General features: G+C 44.5%; 1 protein-coding gene across 5 annotated transcripts in view; it reads right to left on the bottom strand.

Moving 5' to 3' along the window:
• PPFIBP2 (PPFIA binding protein 2) overlaps positions 1-7,594 on the bottom strand; it is a 186,525-nt gene extending 178,931 nt beyond the window's left edge. For all 5 annotated transcript variants that reach the window (XM_045290869.1, XM_045290867.1, XM_045290866.1 and 2 more), the window contains exon 1: positions 7,516-7,594. The gene's annotated coding sequence lies outside the window, so the exon portion shown is untranslated. The remainder of the gene's footprint in view (positions 1-7,515) is intronic.
• Positions 7,595-9,436: the final 1,842 nt, after the last annotated feature.

Genomic DNA, 9,436 nt, shown 5'->3' on the forward strand with positions numbered 1-9,436 from the left:
ATATATATATATATTTTTTTGTCCAACTTCTCTTATCTAGGTGGGTGTACAGAAATTATATAAAAATAATTTAAATACACAACAAGCCCACATGGAAGAAGCACACCAGCCAGTGCAATCATGAGGTGTCACTGGGTTTTGGTAACAGGCATCAGAAAACCCAAAACAGAAAAACAAACAAAACCAGATTGTTGAGAATGGGGGGTGGGTGTCGGAGCAGAGATCCGAAGCCCATCTGTAGGTAATGGGACATTTCCTTACAGAGGGATCACAGGGAAGGGAAGAGTCAAACAGGGTGCAGTAAAGCACCAATGAAACACACAATATTTCTCTAGTTCATCAATGCTTCCTTTCCCCCCCCGCACCCCACTATCATGATCCCACAAATCTGGCTAGACCAGAGGATGCACACTGGTACAGATAACAGCTGGAAACACTGGGAATCCAGGACAGATAAAGCCCTCAGACCCAACAACGAGAGTAGCAATACTAGGAGAGTAAGGGGATGGTGGGAGTAGAAAGGGGGAACCGATCACAATGATCTACCTATAACCCCCTCCCTAGGGGAAAAGTGTGTGAAGGGAGACATCAGACACTGTAAGACATGAACAAATAATAAAAATTTATCAATTATCAAGGGTTCTTGTAGGAGGGAAGGTGGGGGTGGGATGAGGCACTGAGAAGAAGGGCTCAAGTAGAAGGCAAATGTTTTGAGAATGAGGATGGCAACAAATGTACAAATGTGCTGGGCACAATGGATGGCTGGATGGGTTGTGATAGGAGTTGTACGAGCCCCCAATAAAATGATTTTTTTAAAAAGAAGTCACTACAATTAAAACCCAAGTGTCATTAAAAGAAAGAAAGAAAGAAACACAGTACTCCTCTCGTTCCTTGAGGTTTCCTCACCCCCCAACTATCATGACCCTAGTACTGCCTTTCACTCCGGGCTAGACCTAGTGTGTGCACAGTACAAATAAAACCTGAGAGCTCATGACAACGGAATCCAGGAACAGGAATGGGAGTAGCAATACCAGTAGAGGAGGGGGAAGACGGGGAGAGGGCAGGAAGGGGGAACCAATTGTGAGGATTATGGACACATAACCACACCCAAGTGGAACGAACAACAGAAACCATGGGGGAAGGGAGACAGCGGTTGATATAAGATAGGAAAATATTAATAATTTATACTTTATCAAGGGGCCACGAGGGTAGGAGGGGAGGGAAGGGATGGGAAAGAGGAGCTGCCAGCAAGGGATCAATAAAAAATAAATGTCTAGAAAATAATGATAGCAACATGTGTACAAATGTGCTTGATACAATTGATGTATGGATTGTTAGAACAGCTGTAAGAGCCCTCAATAAAATGTTTTTTAAAAATTTAAATACATAGAAAAAATAAATAAATAAAAAATTTAAATACATAGCTTCGAAAAAGAATCTTTTTTTAGTACCCCCTTGTATTACTACATTAAAAAAAAGAAAGAAAGAAAAGAAAAAGAATGCAGGATCATAGCTGGATTTAGAGAGGAAAATGTTAAGTGAAATAAATCAAGCTATAAGAATAGGATACACGAAGATTGAAGTTGTCAAGGCTTTCTTCTTACTTGGATCCACAGTAAATGCTCACTGAAGCAGCAGTTGTGAGACCAAACAACATGCTGCATCAGGTAAATCTGCTGTACAACTCCCCTTTAAAGTGTTGGAAAGCAAGGCCGTAACTTTGAGGATTAAGGGGTACCTGACCAAGCCAGGGTATTTTCAATTGCCTGATCTGCATGTGAAAGTTGGACATTGACTAAAGACGGCCAAAGAAGAACTGATGCATTTGAAGTATGGTGCTGGTGAAGAATAGTGAAAGTACTATGGACCGCCAAAGAACAAACACATCTATGTTGGAAGAATATAATCAGAATACTCCTTAGAAGCAAGGATAGCAAGACTTCTTCTCATGTACTTTGGGCCTGTTGTTAGGAGAGACCCATCCCTGGAGAAGGACATCATGCTTGGTAAAGCAGAGGGGCAACAAGAAAGGGGAAGACCGCCAACAAGATGGACTGACACAGTGGCTGCAATGATGAGCTCAAACATAACAATTGTGAGGTTAGCACAAGACCAGGCAGTGTTTCGTCCTGTTGTATATAAGGTCACTGTGAGTCAGAACTGATTAGACCACAGTACCTAACAACAACACAAGACTACTGTACAACCCCTCCTTTGTGAGAAGACAAAAACAGATAAACTAATTTTCATTGGTATGAAAATTATGCTTTAGAAGTATGCTTTAGAACATACTTTAGAAGTATGCTTTAGAACATGTGAAAATACATTGTTATTTGGGGTAACTTGGAAGTATTAAATACAGATTATTTTAAACACAATTAAGGAGCATGCTGAAAAATTGTGATAAATGTAATATCTATGAATAATGTGGATGAAAACTGTTGCCCCCCAAATCATTGGAATATCCATCTGCAGGGTCTACACATGGATTAAGAATCCCTTCTTATCAAAGTTGAGGGATGTGAATACCCCTGTTATCAGGCAAAGAGCATTATAAAGCTGATCACAGCTGATATAGCTAGGTCTAAATGTAATATTGTACCATTTGATCTCCCTCTGACCCATTTTAAAGCTGTTTCAGTTAAACTAAAAAAGTGAAGGGGAAATACATATGGATTGAACACCTGGGAAAACCCTCTGACCATAGACCAGGAATGTGAATAGCTTTGCTAACATGCAGACTACATTGGGAAGTAGATTGTGGCAGATGTAGTTAGGTTAAAATTTAGCACCCTATCATTTGATCTCCCTCATGACCTATTTAAATTTGTTCTAGTGTTTAATATTTTCTGCTTTTTCAATTGCAGTTTTTATCTGTTTTACTTTGTTTGTTATTCTTGTTAGTTTTGCTTGTTTTTTTAATGTTTTTAATGTTTTTCTGTTTTTAATGTTTTTCTGTAATATTAAATCCAGGATAGTTAAATCTATACAGACAGTAATTGGATTAATGGTTCTTTGGGAGCTGTTCAAGGGGATGGGGAGTTAATAATGATAGGTACAAGAATGAAGAAAATGTTCTAAAACTGATTGTGGTGATGACTGTACAACTCTTCCTGATGTGATTGAACTACTGAGTCGTATGACATGTGAATTATATGTCAATAAAGCTATCGGGGAAAAAATCACTGGCATGGGGATCTTTTCCTTCTTACATGTTATTTGTATTTTTGTATATATGCTATTATGGCTTTATTCTTACCACCTTAGTGTGATTTTGCTACTGTTTTCTGTTGGGTCTCCCAGCTGTGAAGCACAGGAGAAGTGGATGCATAGTGATAATAACAGACACAAGGAGATATAGGGAATACAGGGGTGGGGGGTGAGTGATGGGGAGGGGCAGGGGGTTTGGGGAGTAAATAATGAAGGCAGGAGTGGGGAGAGAGCACTAGAATGGGTTGTGATTGCAGAACTCATTTTAAAGGTGATTTAACCATGGCGGTGTGGGGAATGCTCTAAAATTGATGTGGTAATAATTGTACAATTCTCCTTGATATGACTGAACAATTCAACTATTAAATTGTATCATATGTAAATTATGTGCTACTAAAACTGTTGGAAAAAATCATTGGGGAAATACAATTTTGCAATAACTGTAACAACTAAAATTTTGTGTTACATATGTACATATATATGAAAGCATATATATTCAGATGTGCATGTAAATCTGCATGAATATATGTATATGTTTATGTGTACGGCCTATGTATTCAAAATAGAATAAAACACATGGGTACAGCTATATTTCCTATACAAACAAACACTTCACAGAATTGGTTTACTGGGTTTGAGCACTTCAGACCTCACTGGGCACAAAAAAGTTCATAAAGACAATATTCTTTCTCATTTGGTAAGTAGCATCTTGGGTCTTTAAAGTTGCAGGCTGCCATCTGAGACACCGCTATTGGTTTCTACTTGTCTAGAATAAAAGAGAAAGTAGGAAAACAAACGTAAAGATTTGAAGGAGACACTAGTCTACAGAAGTAATAGTCTGCACCAAAGGTTCTCAAACATTTTTGGCCTTCTGCCCTTTTTCAGAAGAGAAAAAATTATTTAGCACCCCTCTGGAAATTAAAAGTCTTTGTACTAGATCCCATAGCCCAGTATGAAATATAGGTATCTGCTTCTACAGCCCTGAGTCCTTCCAGTGTGCCACAGGGTTATCGCCCATTTTGGGAAACACTGATCTACACAAACAGTCTCACCAATTGCTGACCAGAAGAAGTAGATGGTGCGTACTTACCACTACTGATCATCTGAGCAGGGATTCACTGGTTAAAGTGAACTCTGGATGGTTCAAGGTAGAATGGGAGAAAAATGTAGAGCAAAATGTAAATTCATTCTTTAGAAAGGCCAGACTTACTGGACAGGGAGAGACTATAAGAACCACCAAGATTAATGCTCCAGGAGACCCTTTAAATTTGAAAGTCATGGGAGATGGACAACAGAAAAGTGGATTATGGGAAACATAGATCAGTGTAAGACTTGAGAAAATAACAATTTCTAAATGATCAAGGGTTCATGAGGGAAGAAGGGTGGAGGAGGAAGGGTAGGGTGGGGAGAGCTGATACCAAGTAGAAAGAAAATGTTTTGAAAATGATAATGGCAACAAATGTGCTTGACACATGGATGCGTGTATATATTGTGATAAGAACTGTATGAGCTCCTAATAAAATGATTTTTAAAAAATTTAAACTCAACCCACTCCCAGAGGTCACCTTTCAGCCAAATGACAAATTGATCCATAAAAAGAGATCTTACCCACAATGGATGTATGTATGGATTGTGATAAGAGTTGTAGGAGCCCCCAATAAAATGATTAAATAAAAGATGAGAGATCTATCATCACCTGTGAGTATTACGCTCTTCTAAATAATTATCTAAATGAAATAAGCCAGTAAACATGCCTTTGTTTCCCTATGCCAAAAATGAAAAGGTAAGGGGCAGAGGGGAGGGGAACAGGGCAGGGAAGCCAGATTAATAGAAAGAGAACAACCAGAATGGAAAAAACGAGAATGCTGATATATTATGGAAAACGTAATCAATGTCACTTAACAATATGTATACCCAAACCGTACTGTCATCAAGTTGATTCTGACTCACAGTGATCCTATGGGAACAGAGTAGAAGTGCTCTCTTGCGTGTCTGAGGCTGTAAATGGAAGCAGACTACCTCATTACAGCTGGTGGTTTTGAGTTAGCAGTTTGCAGTTAACAACGTAACTTGGAACACACTACCATAGCCAGGGCTTCAACAATATGTACTGAACTTGTTAAATGAGAGCCAAATTTGCTGTGTCAACTGTCACCCAACACACAGTAAAATATTTTCTTAAAAAGAAATGTAGACTCTCAGTTCCCAACCAGGGCCTACAGAGTTGGAATCTGCTATTTAATAAGACGCTGAGGTGATTCTTACGTTAAAGTTTGAGATGCATTGCCCTGAAGTGTTGTCTGACCAGGCATTCCACAAATTTTGACTATTTTGCTACACAGAATAAAACCTGTGTGAAGTGGAAACCTGTCAGAAAAGGAAATCTCAAATATTTTCCATGAATAGAAAATGACAGAAAAATGGTAAAGTGGCAACCTGTCAAAGGCAGACAACTGGAAAGACTCAGAAAAACAAGGCAATCGCATATCTCACAAGTTTTGTTTTTTAATCGTTTTATTAGGGCTCATATGACTCTTATTACAATCCATACCTACATCAATTGTGTAAAGCACATTTGTACATTCATCGCCCTCTCGTTCTCAAAACATTTGCTCTCCACTTAAGCCCCCGGCATCAGGCCCTCATTTTTTCCCCTCCCTCCCCACTCCCATCTCATAAGTTTTACTGTAGTAGGCTGGGAGGTGGAAGGAGCATAGAGCCCAGGTTCCTAAATTTGAGCTCACAGAATCCAAATCAGCCCTTCTCCCATGCCTTTAGACACAGTCAGACTTTCAGGGCCCAATGGGACCAAGGTGTCACCAGTTTGGTTACCTACTGCAGGGCCCAAGCTGGGCCACTCACCATGTCACCCCATCTAGCGGCCTTTCCTGACTACAAACTTCTCAGTCCAGGTCATATCTCTGCCTCAACACATGGAGGAGAAATCCTGGGAAATCCAACACAAACATTCCCTCCTTCTCTTTGAAATTATCCCTGCAGTTATAAATCCCAGGAATTCCCCATAACACTATTCCTACCTTCTTGTCATTTACCTCATTCCACTTGGTCTTAAGATCACAGTGCACCTACCTTTGCTACCCCAGGCAAAAAGAGACCACCCTGGGACTCAGCTTGTCTCTCCAGTGGCAATAAGTTAGTAACTGGCACATCGTCAGAATTCAAAACAATAACACATGTTTTCCATGAAAGCATAAATGAAGGCAATAAGTGAAAACCTCACCCATCTACTTCAACCTCCCACTTCAGAGGTATTTAAGCATGAATTTAAGCAGAACAAACACGAGCTCCTCCCAAGAGAAATGATTTCTAAATCACAGAACATTATGTGTTTTCAATTTACCAATAATCATCAAAGACTGGGCATGCCAAAGATGAAGTATGTCTACGGTCAACTACTTTTCTGTGATTGGTCAAGCAACTTCACAAAACGTAGCATAATGTATGGATTGTGGTAAGAGTTGTATAAGCCCCTAATAAAATGATTAAGAAAAAAAACGTAGCATAAAATGTGGAAACCCTGAAGAAAACTGCGTATACTCAATTTAGGTATGGGAGCGGAAGAAAAGATCATGACAAAGATAGGAAATAAAGAGATGGGAAGGGAGAGAGACCTAAACCAAATACCCAGCTGCTTTCAAAGTAAAAATACAACACTCTGGAGATTAAGAGGATTAAACATTGCTGGCATGCCTGTTTCAACCCACCCTGGAAGTTTTCTGCTCTTTAAATATATAATCTCCTTATTTTCGTTTAAGGAAAAGCCGCAGGTCAGAAGCTCATTAACGGGGGGCCTTGGAGGGGATGCTGGTCCTCAAATCGGACCATGCCCATCTTTTTTAGCCTATCGGAGCTCCGCGTCCTGAGTTTTGGAGACTTGTGTTGTGTTTTGGTCATTCTATTACACTAGTTTAGAATGGGTCTCAGCCGAGGTCGGCCTGGGCAAGTCAGGTCCTTTGCTCCTCCAGACCACCTTGACAAGCCGGCCAAGAACTCCTGAGATGACCTGCCGCCCTCCCCATCCCCAGGGCCACGCAGGCACCTGTAGGGGGGTGGAGCTCCCCAGGCGTCAGCCCCTCCCCCCCTCCTCCCAGTGTCCTTGTCAGAGGAGGGGGAGGTGAAGGGTCCCGATATCCTGCCTGGAGCACACTCTGAGGTCCAACTGACGCAGCCCCCAGGCCGGGCGGTTCCTGGGCGCAGGGGCACCTCGGTCGTCGGGCAGTGCCTGGCGGGGGCTGACAGTCGGGGCGGCGCGGCAGGCCGGGGGCGTGAGGGGTGCCCACTGACCTGAGTCCGGGGCCGCGGCTCCTCTCCCGGCGACTCAAGTTTGAGGGCCGCTCCCGCGTCCCTCCCACCTCCGAACATGAGAGCTGAGCCCTGAGCTTCGGGCCACCGACCCACAGACCAACTGACTGACCAACCAGCGGACCGAGCGGCAGCGGCAGCGGCCGGGTCCGCAGCCCACGTGACCGGGGCGGGGACCCGCAGGAGGCTCGTCCCGGAGCGTCAGCTCCCCCACCCCTGGGACCTTCTCCGGGGACCGCCCTCTGCCATGCTCCCCGCCGCCCCCGCCCCAGACCCGGACACCCCCAGCGGCGACGCGCCGTCCAGGGTTCCCGCCTCCGGGACCTGCTTCGTCAGCCCTGCCCCCTCAAGCCTTCCCCGCCCCCTTGGGCCCCTCTTCTACGCCGGGCCTCCAGCCCCGCCCCTACAGACCACGCCCCCGGCCGGAGCTCCGCCCCCTCGCTTAGGGCTTGCTTCCGCACCCTTGTGGCCGCGGGGAGGCTCTTGAGCAGTTGTCCTTTCCGAGGGTCTGGGCTTCTTCAGCTCCGCTCCCAGGCCGCAGGGGGTGGGTGTGAGGAACCAAAAAGGGAACTTGAGACCAGAATTGCCTAGAGAAAGAATCCAAAGAGAACGCGGACTGGATGGAGGCCCTCCCAGATAAGCAACTCGCCGGGTTTGCGGACTTCCCCAGGCCCCTGGGAAGAGAGTAAAACGTGAGGTTGGCCTGGGGCAGCCTCGTTCCTTTCTTCCGGAGCCTCCCTGGTTGGTAGACTGGGGTCCTTCTGCACACGGGCTGCGCTGGAACTCCGCGCCGTGGGGTAGAGGTTCCCTCTAGTGGTCGGTGCCAACCGGATCCACCCTGTGACAAGTCCTTCCCGATCCCTGCCACCTAAGGAAGGTTTTCATGTGAACCCACGAAAAGTGTTGGCGAAGTCTGACCGCAGGAATTAATGCTCAAAATCAGGAAGAACTGGGCCCTGGAGTACTGGCCCAACACCTTTTCTTATCTGGGGGCTGCATCCCCTTTGGTTGTACTGTTATATTGTTGTCTGGCTTGGGTAGCTGATTAAAGTCCTTGTGGGTCTCAGGTGTCAAAGCCCCAGGGACTCTGGCATAATCTCCAGCACTGGCAGGAGTCACCACAGACCTGGCCTCAGCTTCTCTCTCTCTCTCTCCCTCCCTCTCTCTCAGTGTTGGTGGACTCCAAAGGACACATCCCTTTCCCAACCAAATACACCCTGTGGTCTGCAAGTACCAGTGTGCACAGAAAACTTACACTGAACAGAAATTAAACCATCCTGGCAAATAGGAGACACGTGGCCACTGCAGGAACCTGGCCAGCAGCAGAGGAAGGCCGGGGCCCATAATAGTTGTGTTACAACACGACACCCTTCAGTTCAGTTCTCTCTCACTTCCTTAAAATAGCAGCTGAGAGGCTTTTGTGGACCAAGGCTGCTACGGTTCACACGAGTTCATGGGTGTTCCAAACCCCACTTTAATGTCCAGAGCACCCACTTCCCTGACCCAGCTCCTAGAAGAAAATGCTTAACTAGAACTGTCCTTACAACCACATCAATTACTTTTTTTAAATGTTTTACAAAATTAAAATGCTGTCAAATACTGGTTCTTACATTTTTCTGCACTTTGGAGCCACCTGAGGGAGACATTCCTCACTCTCTGCCATCTAGTCAATTCCAATTCAGCGTGACCCTACAGGGCACTGTCGAGTGACCCCTGTGGGTTTCTGAACTCTTCACTGGAGCAGAAAGCTTCATCTTTCTCCCAAAGAGTGGCTGTTGGCTCCACACCGCTGATCTTGTGGTTAACAGCCCAACTCGTAACCCACTACACTACCTGAGGGAGAGGGAGGGTTAAAATGTACTGAGAACTGGTTTCTGCCACCAGAAGTCCCAATTCACTGGGG

This window comes from Echinops telfairi, unplaced genomic scaffold (assembly GCF_000313985.2).
Source record: "Echinops telfairi isolate 266 unplaced genomic scaffold, ASM31398v2 ScPeMD7_60;HRSCAF=208, whole genome shotgun sequence".
Taxonomy (NCBI): Eukaryota; Metazoa; Chordata; class Mammalia; order Afrosoricida; family Tenrecidae; genus Echinops; species Echinops telfairi.